Raw genomic sequence first — 20,855 nt, 5'->3', positions numbered from 1 at the left:
GTTTGGATTAATGGGAAGACCAGCTGATCACCTTGATTACATCTTAATTTTCTAGTTGTCTAATTTATTGATATCTTCAACATATCACGTGTAACATCTACAACACATTTTGGGCTTTTTTATGGAGAAAATGCTATTGATAAATGAGACTTCTTTTAAATATTTTTATATTTTGCCATTTTCAGAAGATTCAAAGAATAATCCCTTCATTGCTACTTTTTTTTTCTTGATATATTTGGCCGGAATACTCATTAATTCCTCCATTATCACAGTCATATGTCTGGAAGTTCAATTACATAAACCAATGTATCTCTTTATGTGTAATTTATCCATTGTAGACATATTTTATACATCAGTCACGATTCCTAAATTATTGCACACTTTATTGTCTGGGAATCATTTTGTTTCCGTCTCACAATGTTACGCTCAGTTGTACTTTTTCTCAGTTTTGTTGATGGTAGAGGAAATTCTCCTCTTCATTATGGCTTATGACCGATATGTTGCTATCTGCCTCCCCTTACATTATCATCAGATCCTAAGTCGGAGAAATTGCATCCTGATAATTATTGGAAATTGGGCGGCCCCCTTTCTAAACTCTTTCATTTTTGTAACCTTGGTATATTTCATGTCCTCCTGTCACTCCAACGTCATTCACCAGTTCTTCTGTGATCCTAAAGCACTAACAAAGACCACCTGTACAGGAACGCAAATGTTGTTTGTTATAATAGGCATAGAAATTGTAATCTTAGTTTTTATCCCATTGTTGGGCACTCTTATTTCTTACGTTAACATTTTCATCATCATCTTCAAAATGAAATCAAAAGAAAAACGAATAAAAGCCTTCTCCACCTGCTCATCCCATGTCACCATCATCTCTATTTATTACGGGACATTGTTAATAGGGTATCTGATACCACCCTACTCTGATGTTCTGGAACTAGTCTTCAATACAGTATATACAAGTATCGTCCCCATGATAAACCCCATCATATACAGTCTACAGAATTCCAATGTAAAGTCCGCATTGCTGGGATTAGTAAAGTGAATTGGTTTTCTAAAGAAAAGAGAAAAAATTAAACACATGTGGATAAATAAAGGATTTGTCATATTGGATTTCCCCTTATTTCCTTTTCCCCCACAGAAACAACAGAAGCTCAACTAAAATGAGTATGTGTATGGGAGAGGCAGAAGAATATCTATCCGCTGAAAACAGCAAAAACAGTAGCAATAAAGAAGTTTTTCATTTGGGAGTTTGAACCTGTTTTCTTTTAAGCACTTTTTCAGTTTCTAAAATGGGTCAATAGATTCCAGAATTTAGCTTTTAATGGTAATCTATCAGCAGGTGTCATAGGTGTGTCAAAGGTGACAGACAGTCGCCATGCAGTTGGCTGTAGGAGATCTCTACATTTGGCATTACAGACATCTTCTTAGAGGCTGTCTCTTCGACCCAGCGGCTACCTCCCTCTGGCTAATTAATACCCTGCCTGGGAGTATAAATACCTGCTGTATTTCAGAGGGAGATGCTGGCAATATTCATTACTCTTAGTGAAGACTTCAGCAAGAGCAGTACTTCCTCCTCTCTGGTGTTTGAGGACTTGTGCGCAACTGTCTGGAGTCATCTATAAGCTAAGCAGTTTCCCCTGTTTGTCCTTCCTTTTTGTCTTTAGAGTTCAGTGGAGATCGACTAGTGCTCATCTCCTCCCTTCCCTAGCCTGAGTCTAATGCCAGGGAAAGACAAGATGGGCCACCATGCGGCGATTGGTTAAGAGCCAATATAGGGTTCTTAGTTAAGACAGGATGACACTAGACCACACTAGGAGGTCTCCACTCCCCACTTTCCCTAGTGTCTTGGCTCCCTTTCCCTCTTTCCTCTATGTTGCACGAAGTCTTTCCCACACCTTGCGTGACAGCAGGTTTTTGTTATGTAATCTGAGCGAACCATGATGTAGGAGCTGAGAGCTGGATTCCAGTGATGTGTCACTTGCTATGCTGTGTTGCTGTTTAATTCCTTTATGATCTATGATCTATGAATACATCATAGGTCGCCTCCCGATTTTTAGTACGGGTTTCAGCGATGAGCCTGCACCTTTTTGGGCACATGACAGCTGATCTGTATAGTTGACTTGTGTCCGCAACAGTCGCAGGTAGAATCATGATCCACCCACGGCTGTTAACATATTAAATGCCGCTGTCAATCTCTGACAGAGGCATTTAATATGTATGCGCCGGAAGCGCGTCACTAACTCCGCCCATCAGCAATCCAGTCACATGATCGTGGGTTTCGGAAGGGTTGACATGACAACTACGAGTCTGCAGGAGACCCCTGTGGTTAACATAGTAACTAGTGTTGAGCCACCCCCGTAGTGTTCGAGTTCAGTTCGGTTCGTCGAACACCCGTGTGTTCGCCGAACTGTTCGTCGAACTGTTCGTCGAACACCTTCGAACACCGTTAAAACCAATGGCAGGCAAACAAAAACACATAGAAACACATAGAAAACACCTTCAAAGGTGTCCAAAAGCTGACAAACTGCTCAGAAGACACAACTAACACATGGAAAAGTGACAAGTACATATAGTCATGCGAAAATAAAAGAGGTGGAGGAGTAAAAGGAGGGGGAGACACAGTTATAGGCATGTCATGCCCTTCTAAAATCCAAAAAGTGAGAAGCCAACACGGCCAGTCCGCTCCTGCCCGTGCCACCTCCGTGTCGTCGGGTTTGTGCCAGAGCCGCGGTGAACCCTGATGGCCAGCCCCCCTCTCCCAATACTGGTGCCTGTCCGCTGGTGGGTCGAGCGAGCCCCCCTGTGGTGGAGGCAGCTCTAAGCTATTTAATTTAAATTGTCTCTCTAATTTGAATGAATACACTTTAAATCCATTTACAAGGATCTATTGGAGGGCAAGTCTCATGCCAGCAGCCGCGTAATTCCAGCTCCAGTAGTGTCCACTAAAGCTGCTGCAGTTAAAAAGCTTTTATAAGGATCGAGCTCGGCTGTCCACCGCAAGGCATCCTACTGCCAGTCCCAGCCCCTATGCCTTGGGGTGCCTCCTGATGCTCTTCACTGAGTATCCCATGGTCCCGAAGAATTTCCTTTGAAAAAATTAAGTGTCTAAACTACAGGTGGTGTAGCTTGCTTAACAGCCGGGATAATCCGCTGACTAGCAGACACTGCTACTAGGCACAAAGTATTTCCTGGGCTAGATGCAGTTAAAAATTTGTAATTAGATACTCTCGTTGGATGCTGAGAAAGCATTCCATAGAGTCTCCTGGCACGCCATATATGATTCTCTTAAAAAGCTTGGGGTAGGGGTCTAGGGGACCCTTTTATAGCCAAAATCACGGCCCTGTATCGCAATACGTCACCTAGGCTGAAGATAAATGGAACTGTAGCACCCTGAGGGCTCGGTTGCTACAGACGTATTGCACCTCACCCAGAGGTGTGATATCTCACTCTCAGGTAAGGATGGAGTGTGGATCAGGACCCGACACCTGCATGCATTACACCACATTGCGGTGGGGCAGGGCGACCAATATGCCCCTGAGATGGGCATGACAGTCCCTGTCCCTGGCTGGAGTGGGGGGAGGGAACACTGAGGAAGGGGAACCCTGTAGTGCAGGAGCAGGGAGGAAGCAGTTCCTGGGTGCATTGAGAAGGGAGTATAAAAGGTGGGCACCATCTTAGTTCAGTGCAGAGAAGTCTGAGCAGAAGTGGCAGGGATCAGGGGCTCTGCATGAGCTCTGCTCCGGAGGTGGGCCTAGTAACAGAGGCCCAGGCCTGGAAGAGGGAGAAGGAAGGAAGAGGAGCGGAGAAGGCTCCAGGAACGAGGAATGAAGGGATCCCAGGGGTGCGGACGGGCGAGTCGCCACCGCACGCCCGAATCCACCTGCGTGGAGGGGTCAGGCCAAAGGGGAGACCGGTCCCCGAACTAGTGGAGGCAGGAAACGACCCTCAGCTAGAAACCGGAGGCTCTGACATTTTATGTGGCGCAGCCCCTCGCTACACCCGCTAGGAAGGCACCACATAGGGTCAGGGAAACTGGCGCCAAGTTTACCAAGAGGAGGCCCGAGGCAGCCGGACAGAAGGGTTGGTAAGAAAGGCCAGACAAAGGACACACAAAGGGGGTCCTGTGAAGTGCTCCAAAGTTATCTGGGAGTTGTCTGAGCCCCTCACCTGGTGAGCACAGTACGACGTGGGCAGCCGTTACCTGCAGACGTGGTCTGGATAATAAGAACTGTGAGTAAAGGCCCTGGACTGCATCACTGACTCCGTGTCATTACTGCTGCTGCCCTGCACCATCACCCCCATCCTCCACATACACTGCCCTGAGGCTATACTCCTCCCGTGGGGAGTTATGCTACGCTCTGCTGCACCCACAACACCAGCCTCAGCGGTCTGCCCTGTAGCGGCGGTTCACTCTGACCGCAATCCACGGGTGGCGTAGTCGGACATTTAAACATCAAAACCACATAAATAGTTCCGCCACTGGTTTGACCGCCCTGAGCCACGGAACCGGGTCGCCGCCACGAAGACTACAACCACCAGCATCCACCAAAAAGGGTCCGGCTCCGGGTATCCCAAGGCCCAAGGGGTGCGTCAGAACATTTTCATCACCTTTCACAATCACCAATGGGACAAGGCAGGGATGTCCTCTGTCCCCTCTCTTATACATCCTAGTGACGGAGCACCTGCTCTCATCAATTCGCCATAACCCCAATATTAGGTGGATTGAGGTGGGAGGCACCGAGTACAAGTGCTCTCTATTTGCTGATGATGTCCTAGTATATATCACTCAATCACATATATCCATCCATGCTGTTATGGCTGAAATAGATCACTTTGTTACATGGTCAAATTTTAAAATCAATGCAGCGAAGTCTGAGGCCCTCGATGTCTCCCTCCCCAAATCCATATAGGATTCCATCCAGTCCAACTTTCCCTTTGCCTGGCCCTCACAGGGTATCAAATACTTAGGAATTCCTATTCATAGAGACCTCTCCCATCTATGTTATCTTAATTTTGGGCCCTTTATTGAACAATTCCATACAGACCACGGTTGGCAAGTTAGAACTGTAAGATTCACTACGTGAACCGCTGGTGTTTTGTGGAAAAGCACATGTACACCGCGTTCCAAATTATTATGCAAAAAGTGTTTAGGAGTGATAAGGGAAGAATTTGTTTGTTTGTTAGTTAAACTCATTGATGGTGATGTGTGTCAGGGCTCTTTATATCACTGTAAGCAATTGCAGACACCTGTGCTAATTAGTTTGGCAGGTGTGTCCAATGAAAGGCAAGACTACTTAAGAAGGCTCTCTCACATTATTAAGCAGCCTACATTTTCTGCCAAAATGTGAAAGAAAAAGGATGTGTCGGCTGCTGAGAAGCAACAAATTGTGGAGTGTTTAGGTCAAGGCATGACTACAATCAACATTGTGCGATGATCAGGATGAAGTGTCTTGGCAATCAAGAAGTATGTAGCTGATTCACAGTACACACGTGTGCGTGCTGATAAGGGCAAATTGAGGACTCTTTCCTACAGGCAATTACGTCAGGTTGAAAGAGCAGCGGCAAAAAAGCCTTGTCATAGCAGCAGACAAGTTTTTGAAGCTGCTTGTGCCTCCAACGTCCCCCGAACAACAAGATGCAGGGTCCTTAAGAGTTTTGCAGCTGTGCATACGCCATCCTGTCGACCTCCTCTATCCACTTCACACAAGCAAAAACGGCTCCAGTGGGCCAAACATTACATGAAGACTGATTTCAAAACTGTTTTGTTCACGGATGAGTGCCGTGCAGCGCTCGATGGTCCAGATGGATGGAGTGGAGGATGGCTGGTTGATGGACACCCCACGCAAACACGGCTACAGCGCCAACAAGGAGGAGGTGGAGTAATGTTTTGGGCTGGAATCATGGGGAGAGAGATTGTCGGCCCCTTTAGGATCCCTGAAGGCGCTAAAGATGAACTCCATAATGTATGTGGATTTTCTCAAACAGCACTTCCTGCCATGGTTCAAGAAGAAGAACCGTGTATTTCACAGCAAGATCATTTTTCTGCATGATAATGCACCATCTCATGCTGCACATAAAACATCTGCATCTCTGGCTGATATGGGCATAAAAGGGGACAAACTTATGGTGTGACCCCCATGCTCCCCTGACCTCTACCCCATTCAGAACCTTTGGAGCATCATTAAAAGGAGTGTCTATGATGGCGGGAGGCAGTTCACATCTAAGCAACAGCTCTGGGAGGGTATTCTGTCCTCATGCAAAACAATTGAAGCAGAAACCATCCAAAACCTGACAAATTCAATGGACGAGAGAGTTCAGAAGCTCCTTTCGAACAAGGGGTCCTATGTGAAAATGTAACATCACCTAGAATAAAGTTTTGAGTTGAAAACTGTTTGATTTCAGTTTCTAACAACCTGCTAATGCTTATAATTTCAAAAATGACCATTTTTTTGGTCTTTATTAAAATGAAAAGGTTGATCGAAAAGTTTGGGGGATCTAAGAGTGTGGCAACCCAGTAGTAGTGTTGAGCCACCCCCGTAGTGTTCGGGTTCGGTTCGTCGAACACCGGGATGTTCGAGGAACTGTTCGTCGAACTGTTCGTCGAACACCTTAGAACACCGTCGAACACCGTTAAAACCAATGGCAGGCAAACAAAAACACATAGAAACACATAGAAAACACCTGCAAAGGTGTCCAAAAGCTGACAAACTGCTCAGAAGACACTCTCTTTAAAAAAGCCGGCTGGCAAATTCAGCAGCGGCATACACCGGTACCGACAATTTAGACAAGAAGGCATAGAGCATCACACATAGATTAGATAGATAGAAACATGTCAGTCACACATATAAGAAGCACAGTGACAGTGTTGGTTACTGCACTTGTCATTTAGTGTAAAGGATTTATTAAAAAAAATAATAGTGTTTTCATGCACTGTCTCTTTAAAAAAGCCGGCCGGCAATTCAGCATCTGTACCCGACAATTTAGAACAGAAAGGATAGAGCTTCACACATAGATTAGATAGATAGAAACATGTCAGTCACATATATAATAAGTACAGTGATAGTGTTGCTTACTGTACTTGTCATTTAGTGTAAAGGATTTATTTAAAAAAATAATAGTGTTTTCATGCACTGTCTCTTTAAAAAAGCCGGCCGGCAATTCAGCAGCGGTACCCGACAATTTAGAAAAGAAAGATAGAGCATCACACATAGATTAGATAGATAGAAACATGTCAGTCACATATATATGAAGTACAGTGATAGTGTTGGTTACTGTACTTGTCATTTAGTATTAAAATAAAGGATTTATTATTAAAAAAATTGGCGTGGGGTTCCCCTTAATTTTAGGCTCTAGCGGAGGTTAAGCAGACGGCTGGGGCAGATGTTTGAAGCCTGGGAAGGGGGTAATACCCACGGAGCTTCCCAGGCTACTAATATCAGCCCCCAGCTGAATACATAGCCTTTACTAGCTATTAAAATGGGGGACCCCCCAAAAAAAATGACGTGGGGTCCCCCCTAATTTAATAGCTAGCAAAGGCTAGGCAGACAGCTGGGGGCTGATATTAATAGCCCAGGAAGGGAGCCATGAATATTGGCCCCCTCCCAGGCTAGAAACACCAGCCGTCAGCCGCCCCAGAAATGGCGCATTCATAGGATGCGCCAATTCTGGCACTTAGCCTCGCTCTTCCACGCTGCCCTGGTGCGGTGGCAGGGTGTAATAGGGTTGGGGTTTATGTCAGCTTATAATGCCAGCTGACATCAAGCCCAGGTTAGTAATGGAGAGGCGTCTATAAGACACCCCCATTACTAACCCCATAGTCAAAGTTAAAAAAAACACAAACACCCAGAATAAAGTCCTTTAATTGAAATAAAGACACAATCCTTTATTGTTCTAAATTAAACCATACTTACCATCACGCCCATTCCAGCTGAAGCCAACGATCTCCTGCAATAAAAGAAAAATAATAAAGCAACCTCATCCTTACCTTTCCATGTTTCCCACGACAGCTTCAGCTCTGCTACATCGAGATGACAGGCTGGACCGCAGCAGAACGCTGCCATCCAGCCTGTCATCCCGCAGACACTGAGAAGCGCAGGCTTGCTTGCGCTGCTCAGCGTCTCTCTGTGACGACATCCGATTGAGCCGAGTTCATGTCCAATGAACTCGGCTCACCTCATGCACGTCACTGACAGCGTGGGAAAATTCTCACGCTGAAGCGCTGATTGCAGGAGAATTTTCCCACGCTGTCAGTGACGTGCAGGAGGTGAGCTGAGTTCATTGGACATGAGCTCACCTCATGCACATCACTGACAGCGTGGGAGAATTCTCCTGCACTCAGCACTTCAGCGTGAGAATTTTCCCACGCTGTCAGTGACGTGCATGAGGTGAGCCGAGTTCATTGGACATGACCTCGGCTCATCTGGATGCCGTCACAGCGAGACAGTGAGGAGCGCAAGCATGCCTGCGCTTCTCAGTGTCTGCGGGATGACAGACTGGATGGCAGCGTTCTGCTGCGGTCCAGCCAGTCATCTCGATGTAGCAGAGCTGAAGCTGTCGTGGGAACCATGGAAAGGTAAGGATGAGGTTGGTTTATTATTTTTCTTTTATTGCAGGAGATCGTTGGCTTCAGCTGGAATGGGTGTGATGGTAAGTATGGTTTAATTTAGAACAATAAAGAATTGTGTCTTTATTTCAATTAAAGGACTTTATTCTGGGTGTTGTGTTTTTTTTAAATACTTTACTAGAAATTCATGGCGGTCATGTCTAATATTGGCGTGACCCCATGAATTTTGGGCTTGGGGCCAGCTGATAATACCAAGCTGGCCCTAACCCCTTTATTACCCAGTGAGCCACCGCACCAGGGCCCTGGATGAGTTGGGTACAGCGCCAGAAGATGGCGATTCTATGAACGCGCCATTTTCCGGGGTGGCTGCGGACTGCAATTTGTAGCGGGGGGGGCCCATAAAGCTTGGGCCTCCCTGCGCTGCAGATTCCAGCCCCCAGCTGCCTAGTTGTACCTGGCTGGACACAAATATAGGGCGAAGCCCCACGTACTTTTTTTTTAATTATTTCATGAAATTCATGAAATAATTAAGAAAAAAAGGCCTTCCCTATATTGTTGTGTCCGGCCAGGTACAAATAGGCAGCTGGTGGTTGGGGGCAGCCCGTTCCTGCCTGCTGTACTTGGCTGGACACAAATATAGTGCGAAGCCCCACTTCAATTTTTTTAATTATTTTATGAAATTAATGAAATAATTAAGAAAAAAAGGGCTTCCCTATATTGTTGTGTCCGGCCAGGTACAAATAGGCAGCTGGTGGATGGGGGCAGCCCGTTCCTGCCTGCTGTACCTGGCTGGACACAAATATAGTGCGAAGCCCCACTTCAATTTTTTTAAATTATTTCAGGAAATTCATGAAATAATTAAAAAAAAATTGACGTGGGGCTTCGCACTATATTTGTGTCCAGTCAGGTGCAGCAGGCAGGAACGGGCTGCCCCCAACCACCAGCTGCCTATTTGTACCTGGCCGGACACAACAATATAGGGAAGCCCTTTTTTTCTTAATTATTTCATGAAATAATTTAAAGAAAATTGACGTGGGGCTTCGCCCTGTTTTTGTGTCCAGCCAGGTACAACTAGGCAGCTGGGGGCTGGAATCCGCAGCGCAGGGAGGCCCAAGCTTTCTGGGCCACCCCCGCTGCAAATTGCAGTCCGCAGCCACCCCGGAAAATGGCGCGTTCATAGAAGCGCCATCTTCTGGCGCTGTACCCAACTCATCCAGGGCCCTGATGCGGTGGCTCACTGGGTAATAAAGGGGTTAGGGCCTGCTTGGCATTATCAGCTGGCCCTAAGCCCGAAATTCATGGGGTCACGCCAATATTAGACATGACCACCATGAATTTCTAGTAAAGTATTTAAAAAAACACAACACCAAGAAAAAAGTCCTTTAATTGAAATAAACACACAATTCTTTATTGTTCTAAATTAAACCATACTTACCATCACGCCCATTCCAGCTGAAGCCAACGATCTCCTGAAATAAAAGAAAAATAATAAAGCAACATCATCCTTACCTTTCCATGGTTCCCATGACAGCTTCAGCTCTGCTACATCGAGATGACTGGCTGGACCGCAGCAGAACGCTGCCATCCAGCCTGTCATCCCGCAGACACTGAGAAGCGCAGGCTTGCTTGCGCTCCACAGTGTCTCTCTGTGAGGGCATCCAGATGAGCCGAGTTAATGTCCAATGAACTCGGCTCACCTCATGCACGTCACTAACAGCGTGGGAAAATTCTCCTGCACTCAGCGCTTCAGCGTGGGAGAATTCTCACACTGAAGCGCTGAGTGCAGGAGAATTTTCCCACGCTGTCAGTGACGTGCATGAGGTGAGCCGAGTTCATTGGACATGAACTCGGCTCATCTGGATGTCGTCACAGAGAGACGCTGAGCAGCGCAAGCAAGCCTGCGCTTCTCAGTGTCTGCGGGATGAGAGGCTGGATGGCAGCGTTCTGCTGCGGTCCAGCCTGTCATCTCGATGTAGCAGAGCTGAAGCTGTCGTGGGAACCATGGAAAGGTAAGGATGAGGTTGCTTTATTATTTTTCTTTTATTGCAGGAGATCTTTGGCTTCAGCTGGAATGGGCGTGGCGGTAAGTATGGTTTAATTTAGAACAATAAAGGATTGTGTCTTTATTTCAATTAAAGGACTTTATTCTGGGTGTTTGTGTTTTTTTTAACTTTGACTATGGGGTTAGTAATGGGGGTGTCTTATAGACGCCTCTCCATTACTAACCTGGGCTTGATGTCAGCTGGCATTATAAGCTGACATCAACCCCAACCCTATTACCCCCTGCCACCGCACCAGGGCAGCGTGGAAGAGCGAGGCTAAGTGCCAGAATTGGCACATCCTATGAATGCGCCAATTCTGGGGCGGCTGACGGCTGGTGTTTCTAGCCTGGGAGGGGGCCAATATTCATGGCTCCCTTCCTGGGCTATTAATATCAGCCCCCCCCCGGTCTGCCTAGCCTTTGCTAGCTATTAAATTAGGGGGGACCCCACGTCATTTTTTTTGGGGGTCCCCCATTTTAATAGCTAGTAAAGGCTATGTATTCAGCTGGGGGCTGATATTAGTAGCCTGGGAAGCTCCGTGGGTATTACCCCCTTCCCAGGCTTCAAACATCTGCCCCAGCCGTCTGCTTAACCTCCGCTAGAGCCTAAAATTAAGGGGAACCCCACGCCAATTTTTTTAATAATAAATCCTTTATTTTAATACTAAATGACAAGTACAGTAACCAACACTATCACTATACTTCATATATATGTGACTGACATGTTTCTATCTATCTAATCTATGTGTGAAGCTCTATTCTGTCTGTTATAAATTGTCGGGTACCGCTGCTGAATTGCCGGCCGGCTTTTTTAAAGAGACGGTGCATGAAAACACTATTATTTTTTTTGATAAATCCTTTACACTAAATGACAAGTACAGTAAGCAGCACTTTCACTGTACTTCGTATATATGTGGCTGACATGTTTATATCTATCTAATCTATGTGTGAAGCTCTATTCTTTCGATTCTAAATTGTTGGGTACAGGTGTATGCCGCTGCTGAATTGCCGGCTTTTCATGTTTCACTGTTGGCACTGTTCCCATCGATTTGGGCAATCACTGTAATGCCACAACCACCATGGCTGTGGCATTACAGTGAGTGGCAGACAATCCCTGCATGATTGGTGCTCTAAATAGCGCCAGACATGCAGGACACGCTTTTGGTGCACGAACAGTTATCGAACATAACCTCGAACAGCCGAATTTTTTGCAAATCGTTCGGGTTCGTCGAACAACTCGAACACCGCCCAAAACAGCTCGAATTTGAGATTGGCAAACAGTTCTAGTCGAACACCGATCATCTCTACCCAGTAGTCATGATTACTTCGAATTCTGACAATATGAGGGTCATGCTGCAGGTAGTGCAGCAAGAAGGCACTTATGTGTCTTGCGCATCTCGGAGCCCCAAAATTATTTTCCGGGCTAGATGCAGCTAAAAATTATTTTTAATTTTAAATCTGGTGGAGCTTATTATAAATGGCCTAATAGGATCAGTGCTGCACACTGCTACAAAGCCCAAATTATTTTCCAGTCAAGATACAGATAAACATGATTAGTAATTTGAAAGCTTAAAACGTTTGGTAGGGCGATTTTAACCAATCATCAAGCTTTTACTCTCCTAAGGATGACAAAGGGGTAGAAAAGTCGTTTCGGATCCATGATTTGTTCATCTTTATGAACGTGAGTCTGTCTACATTATCAGTGGAGAGCCGCGTGCGCTTATCTGTCAGCACACCACCAGCAGCGCTGAACACACGTTCAGACAGAACGCTGGCTGCGGGGCATGACAAGATCTCCAAGGCGTAAGTGGCTAGCTCCGGCCATTTATCCAGATTGGAAGCCCAAAAAGAGCAAGGGTCCAGTGACACAGTCGTGGCTTCAATGTTTACTTGGAGATACTCCTGTACCATCGTCTCTAGGCGTTGACTATGTGTCAGACTTCTTGTCTCCTGTGGCCTTGCAAAGGATGGGCTAAAAAAGTGGTGAAATGATTCCGCAAAATTGATGTTACCAGCAGATACTGTGGTTCTGTTACGGTTTGAGTGCTGAACACTTGACGGTCCCACGGTTGGCAAGTTGGAACTGTGAGATTCACTACGTGCACCACTGGTATTTTGTGGAAAAGCACATGTAAGATTCTGCAACAGTCTCTGCTGATACTCCTGCATGCGTGCATCCCTTTCTATGGCAGGAATAATTTCTGCAAATTTACTTTTGTACCAGGGATCGAACAGTGTGGCAACCCAGTAGTCAGGATTATTTCTAATTCTCACAATTCGAGGGTCATGTTGCAGGTAGTGCAGCAAGAAGGCACTCATGTGTGTTGCGCATCCAGGAGCACCAAGTCCCTGTTGTGTTGGTGGCGAGGTAACAATCATGCTTCCTTCCTCTGTCCTCTCCCCCCAACCTCGCACAACAGAAATGTGATCAAGGTCTCCCTCATCTGATGAGTCTTCCATCAGTTCGTCCTCCACTTCTTCCTGGGCTCCTGCACCTTCCTCACTAGTTTGGCTGCTACCATGCGCCCTGGTAAAACCATCTCCCCCACCCTCACATGCCTGCCGCCTTGGTGCTGCCGACCTTCTGGACCTTGCAGATGTTAGCCCTTCCGCATACAACTCCTCCTCCTCTACTTCCTCCACCTCCTCTTGTGCCACCACCTGACTCCGAATTCTGTTTAACATGTGCTCCAGCATGTAAATCACCGGAATAGTCATGCTGATAATGGCATCGTCAGCACTAAACATCTTCGTCGCCATTTCAAAACTGTGCAGAAGGGTGCATAGGTCCCTGATCTGAGACCACTCCTCCAGCGTGATTTGCCCCACCTCTGAATCTCGTTGGCCCAGGCTATACGTCAGAACGTATTGCACCAGGGCTTGTCGGTGCTGCCACAGTCGCTGCAACATGTGCAGAGATGAATTCCACCGGGTAGGCACATCGCATTTTAGCCGGTGAAGTGGCAGGCCCAACGACTTCTGTAGAAATGTAAGTCGCTGAGCTGCGGGATGCGAACGGCGGAAGTGAGCACACAGCGACCGTGCCCTCTGCAGAAGGCCATCTAGTCTGGGATAGTGGGCCAAAAATTGCTGGACAACCAGGTTCAACACGTGAGCCATACAAGGCACGTGTGTGACATTGCCCCGGCGAAGGGCCGCACCCAGGTTTGCAGCATTGTCGCACACGGCCTTCCCTGGTTTCAGGTCCAGTGGAGACAACCATTCATGAAATTGGTTCTCCAGAGCTGACCACAACTCCTCAGCTGTGTGACTCACATTTCCCAGACATTTCAATGTAAAAACCGCCTGATGACGTTGAGCCCTACTGCCAGCATAGTAAGGAGGTGTGCAGGATCCCTTCTGCGCAGTTAGAAAGCTTGTGGCATGACCAGACAGGCTTTGGGTGCAGGTGGAAGACCGAGAGGAGGTTGAGGAGGCAGAAGCAGTGGAGGAACTTTGACATAAAGAGGATTGACGCACAACTCGTGGGGACGGCAAGACTTGGACAGCAGCCCCTTGTCCTGCTGTCACCATAGTTACCCAGTGCCCAGTCAGCGACATGTAACGCCCCTGTCCATGCCTACTCGTCCAAGTGTCTGTGGTGAAATGCACCCTGTCACACACAGAGTTTCTCAAAGAAGCGGTGATGTTGTGTGCGACATGCTGGTGGAGCGCAGGCACACCTTTCTTTGAGAAGTAGTGCCGACTGGGCATCTGGTACTGGGGCACTGCGACGGACATAAGGTCTCGAAAATCCTCTGTGTCCACCAGGCGGAAAGGCAGCATTTCTGTAGCCAAGAGCTTGCAGATGGTGAAATTCAACCTCTTAGCTTTCTCATGGCTAGGAGGAAATGGTCTATTACTTGTCCACATCTGAGGGACCGAGGGCTGGCTATTGTGCTTAGACGGGGTTGATAAGGGTGTCCCCGGCAAACTGCCGGTCTGTGAGGAAGATGCAGGCGGACATGTTAGGTTGCCTTGATCCAAAGGTGGTGCTATCGATGTCGGACAGCGCTCAACACCAGCTGGTGTTACCACCTCCAAAGAAAATGATGACCTGCCAATCACGCTGGCTGTTGCGGGTAAAGAGGTGGCAGGTCTGCGCCCCAAAACAGGTGTGACTGCTGTCCCCCCAGTCACAGAGGATGAAGAGGCCGCGGATGCACAAGATATGACAGACGGTGGTTGGCCCGGCCGGCTAGGCCGCATTGTAGCACACTGAGCTTCCCACTGCAACTTATGCTTCATGTCCATGTGCCGGTTCATGCATGAAGTACTCAAACTATGTATTTTTTGGCCTCTACTTAGCTTTTGCTAACAAATGTTACAGATAACACGAGTTGGGTCATCTTTATCGATCTGAAAAAATGCCCAGGCTATGCAAGGCTTAGCACCCATGCGACCTGAAGAGCCACCACGACTTGTGGTGAGAGGCAGAGTTGTGTTTGAGGATGCAGTTGTTGACGTGCTTCCAGTACTACGTCTCTGTCCAGGAAGGCGCAACCTGATCTCGTCGTCACTAGCATCTTCCTCCACCTCCTCTGCTGACCTCATCTCTTGGCTGACTGTGGGTTGACAGTAAGTGGGATCTCCGACCTCATCATCATCACCCTGTGCGTTATCACACCCGTCGTCCTCAGAGCCAACCTGTTCCTGCCCTGACAAAAAACTAAAGTTGTCGCTCCAATCAGGTATTTGAGTCTTATCATCGTCTTCCTCATTGTCTCCACCAACAGGAGTTACAGTTTGGGAATGAGGGTCTACATTATGGTCAGAACCTTCTGCGTCTGGTCCTGGATCCGACTCATAAAGATTCTGGGCATCAGTGCAGATCATTTCCTCGTCTGGATTCACAGAAGCGCTGGAGTCGACCTCTGATTCCCAGGCTATAGTATGAGTAAACAGCTCTGCAGACTCAACCATCTGTTCTACCTCATACTCAGACGGGCAGCTGGAGATTTGGGAGCTGTGAGGAAGCAAGTGCGATTTGGGTGACACCTTTGAGGACTGGAGTATTTGTGATGTTGAAGTTGATGTGGAGGAGAGCCCACTTAAAGGAGCACTTGATATCCGTTGAAGCACCTGCTGTTTTTGTGCCTCATCTGGAATTTGTAGCGATTGGCGTGGCAGTAAGAAAGGGATCTTATCACATTGTCCGCTAAAAGAAGTAGACATTTTAGTTTGGCTGGAAGATGGTCTTTCTTCTGCAGATGTTACTGTTGCTTTAACACCTACACCACGGACACAACCTTTTTTGCCCTTCCCAACACGCCTATTCCCCTTTCCACCAGCAGCAGGCCTTTTTCCACTCATTTTGGTGGTTAACTAATTCACAACTCTGGAGTTGTTTGCACAAAAAAACAATGGATGGTAACCGAGCAGAGCTGAGTGGCCAAACTGTGGTATTAGGCCAAAACTATTGGCTGGGTTAGATGCAGAAAAAAATTATTTTTAATTTGCAACCTGATGGAGGTCAGTATAGATGGACTAATAGAGAAAGTCCGACACAATACTAGAAGGCCAAATATTTTTTCAGAGGTAGATGCAGAAAAAAATATATTCAGTTTGCAACCTGATGGAGGTCAGTATAGATGGACTAATACAACAAGTCCCGCACACAGCTAGAAGCCCAAATATTTTTTCAGAGGTACTGTAGATGCAGATAAAAATTATTTTTAATTTGCAACCTGATGGAGGTCAGTATAGATGGACTAATAGAGAAAGTACGACACACTACTAGAAGGCCAAATATTTTTTCAGAGGTAGATGCAGAAAAAAATATATTCAGTTTGCAACCTGATGGAGGTCAGTATAGATGGACTAATACAACAAGTCCCACACACAGCTAGAAGCCCAAATATTTTTTCAGAGGTACTGTAGATGCAGATAAAAATTAGTTTTAATTTGCAACCTGATGGAGGTCAGTATAGATGGACTAATAGAGAAAGTCGAACACACTACTAGAAGGCCAAATATTTTTTCAGAGGTAGATGCAGAAAAAAATATATTCAGTTTGCAACCTGATGGAGGTCAGTATAGATGGATTAATAGAACAAGACCCACACACAGCTAGAAGCCCAATATTTTTTCAGAGGTAGATGCAGAAAAAAATATATTCAGTTTGCAACCTGATGGAGGTCAGTATAGATGGACTAATAGAACAAGTCCCACACACTGCTAGAAGCCCAAATATTTTTTCAGAGGTACTGTAGATGCAGATAAAAATTAGTTTTAATTTGCAACCTGATGGAGGTCAGTATAGATGGACTAATAGAGAAAGTCCGACACACTACTAGAAGGCCAAATATTTTTTCAGAGGTAGATGCAGAAAAAAATATATTCAGTTTGCAACCTGATGGAGGTCAGTATAGATGGATTAATAGAACAAGACCCACACACAGCTAGAAGCCCAATATTTTTTCAGAGGTAGATGCAGAAAAAAATTTATTCAGTTTGCAACCTGATGGAGGTCAGTATAGATGGACTAATAGAACAAGTCCCACACACTGCTAGAAGCCCAAATATTTTTTCAGAGGTACTGTAGATGCAGATAAAAATTAGTTTTAATTTGCAACCTGATGGAGGTCAGTATAGATGGACTAATAGAGAAAGTCCGACACACTACTAGAAGGCCAAATATTTTTTCAGAGGTAGATGCAGAAAAAAATATATTCAGTTTGCAACCTGATGGAGGTCAGTATAGATGGATTAATAGAACAAGACCCACACACAGCTAGAAGCCCAATATTTTTTCAGAGGTAGATGCAGAAAAAAATATATTCAGTTTGCAACCTGATGGAGGTCAGTATAGATGGACTAATAGAACAAGTCCCACACACTGCTAGAAGCCCAAATATTTTTTCAGAGGTACTGTAGATGCAGATAAAACTTAGTTTTAATTTGCAACCTGATGGAGGTCAGTATAGATGGACTAATAGAACAAGTCCGACACACTACTAGAAGCCCAAATATTTTTTCAGAGGTACTGTAGATGCAGATAAAAATTAGTTTTAATTTGCAACCTGATGGAGGTCAGTATAGATGGACTAATAGAGAAAGTCCGACACACTACTAGAAGGCCAAATATTTTTTCAGAGGTAGATGCAGAAAAAAATATATTCCGTTTGCAACCTGATGGAGGTCAGTATAGATGGACTAATAGAACAAGTCCCACACACTGCTAGAAGCCCAAATATTTTTTCAGAGGTACTGTAGATGCAGATAAAAAATAATTTTAATTTGCAACCTGATGGAGGTCAGTATAGATGGACTAATAGAGAAAGTCCGACACACTACTAGAAGGCCAAATATTTTTTCAGAGGTAGATGCAGAAAAAAATATATTCAGTTTGCAACCTGATGGAGGTCAGTATAGATGGACTAATACAACAAGTCCCGCACACAGCTAGAAGCCCAAATATTTTTTCAGAGGTACTGTAGATGCAGATAAAAAATATTTTTAATTTGCAACCTGATGGAGGTCAGTATAGATGGACTAATAGAGAAAGTCCGACACACTACTAGAAGGCCAAATATTTTTTCAGAGGTAGATGCAGAAAAAAATATATTCAGTTTGCAACCTGATGGAGGTCAGTATAGATGGACTAATACAACAAGTCCCACACACTGCTAGAAGACCAAATATTTTTTCAGAGGTACTGTAGATGCAGATAAAAATTAGTTTTAATTTGCAACCTGATGGAGGTCAGTATAGATGGACTAATAGAGAAAGTCCGACACACTACTAGAAGGCCAAATATTTTTTCAGAGCTAGATGCAGAAAAAAATTATATTCAGTTTGCAACCTGATGGAGGTCAGTATAGATGGATTAATAGAACAAGACCCACACACAGCTAGAAGCCCAATATTTTTTCAGAGGTAGATGCAGAAAAAAATATATTCAGTTTGCAACCTGATGGAGGTCAGTATAGATGGACTAATAGAACAAGTCCCACACACTGCTAGAAGCCCAAATATTTTTTCAGAGGTACTGTAGATGCAGATAAAAATTAGCTTTAATTTGCAACCTGATGGAGGTCAGTATAGATGGACTAATAGAATGATGCTATGCCCAAAAGATTTTACTTCACTAGGTGCAGTAAAAAAATTGGTATTCTATACACAGGTGGTATATCTTGCAACACAGATAGGCTACTCCACTGACTAACACACTCTGCAATAGGCCAAAAAGGATTAGCTTTGCTAGATTCAGCCAAATGCTGTGAAAAAAACTTGCACAGCACTGGCACAGACCTGCCTGGCAAAAACTGATAGGAACTCATGTAACCTAGTCCTGAAAAGGACTCCATTTACAATTAGTCTTTACTCCCACAACCTATCTATTTAAGAGCACAGACCTCCCTGATAAAAGTCGTAGGAAATGCTGTAACCTAGTCCTTAAAAGGACTGCAATCACAACTATTCCCTACTCCCAAGCTATCTGTATATTTGTGCGAAAATTGGCTTGAAATTAACAAGGTATAGCGCACACAGCAACAGCGGTGCCGTCTAACACGCAGCTGCAGCAGTGAGAAAATGGTGGCGACGGGGAAAATGGCTTGGTCTTATAGGGCAAGGACATGTGACATACACTGCCAATGACACATGCCCTTGCTTGTGTGAAAAAAAGCACTTCGCTCCGTGTGTGCGCTGCTGATAGGCTGACAGATTACACCTCCCCACTGTAAATGCGGGAAAGAGAAAAAAAAATGGAGATCTTCATTGTTCCTGCAGAGATCCATCCCCTGCCCCTCCCCCCACCCCGCTGTACACTCAAACTGCGTATTAACATTAATTTTCATCATTACTGAGAAAAAATCCAGTTATGATTTTGGTGCACGAACAGTTATCGAACATAACCTCGAACAGCCGAATTTTTCTCAAATTGTTCGTGTTCGCCGAACGGCTCGAACACCGCCCAAAACAGCTCGAATTTGAGATTGGCGAACAGTTCGAGTAGAACAACGCTCATCTCTAATAGTAACATAGTAACATAGTTTGTAAAGCCGAATAAAGACTTGCGTCCATCAAGTTCGACCTGTTAGTTCTGTAATTGCTAAAGTTGATCCAGAGGAGGGCAAAAACCCCAAATGATTTAGCCAATCTTCACCTGAGGAAAAATTCCCTCCCGACTCTGAAACCAGCAGTCAGAATAAATCCCTGTATCAACCTACTATTTTATTCTATCTTTAAGTATATGCTGAAATCTGCCTGGTATCTAGAAATGCATCCAGTCCCCGCTTGAACTGGTGTAGTGAATCCGACATTACCGTCTCCTCACTCAGTGAATTCCATATTCTCACTGCTCTTACCGTAAAGAACCCCTTCCTATGCTGGTGCTGGAACCTTTTCTCTTCCAGTCTTAGTGAATGCCCTCTTGTTACCGTAATATCCCTCCTTTTGAACAAATCCCTGGCAAGGTCTCTATACTGTCCCCTAACATATTTGTACACATTTATTATGTCCCCCCTCAACCTTCTCTTTTCCAGGCTGAATAGTCCTAGTTTTGCCAACCTCTCTGGGTATTGCAGTCCCTCCATTCCCTTTATTAATTTTGTTGCCCTTCTTTGTACCTTTTCAAGCTCATTTATATCCTTTCTATATATTGGGGCCCATAACTGAGCACAGTATTCCAAGTGTGGTCTGACTAGTGCTTTGTACAGTGGAAGAACAATGTTCTCATCCTTTGCAGCTATACCTCTTCTGATACATCCCATTACCCTGTTTGCCCTTACAGCAGCGGCCTGACTTTGGGCACTCCAATTTAGTTTGCTATCAATTAAGATGCCCAAGTCCTTCTCCATCTCTGAATTCCCCAATGATTTCCCATTCAGTGAGTACTGGTGACTTCCATTTTTCCTTCCCATATGTATGACCTTACATTTCTCCTCGTTAAACCTCATTTGCCATTTAATGCTCCACCTACCCAGCTTATCCAAGTCCCTCTGTAGGTCTGCACTGTCCTCTTTTGTATTAATTGTTTTACATAACTTTGTGTCATCTGCAAATATTGATATTTTACTATTTAACCCGTTGACTATGTCGTTAATAAAGATATTAAATAACATTGGGCCTAGTACAGACCCCTGTGGTACCCCACTAGTGACGCTTACCCAATCTGAGTATATTCCATTTATAACTACCCTCTGCCTTCTATCCTTTAGCCAGTTAGCTACCCACTTACAGACATTTTCCCCCAGCCCCATCATTCTCATTTTGTATACCAACCTATTATGTGGCACGCTATCG

The sequence above is a fragment of the Phyllobates terribilis genome, unplaced genomic scaffold, assembly GCF_046119375.1.
Source record: "Phyllobates terribilis strain yellow unplaced genomic scaffold, ASM4611937v1 Scaffold_33__1_contigs__length_13283291, whole genome shotgun sequence".
NCBI lineage: Eukaryota > Metazoa > Chordata > Amphibia > Anura > Dendrobatidae > Phyllobates > Phyllobates terribilis.
This window is presented reverse-complemented; position numbering follows the sequence as displayed.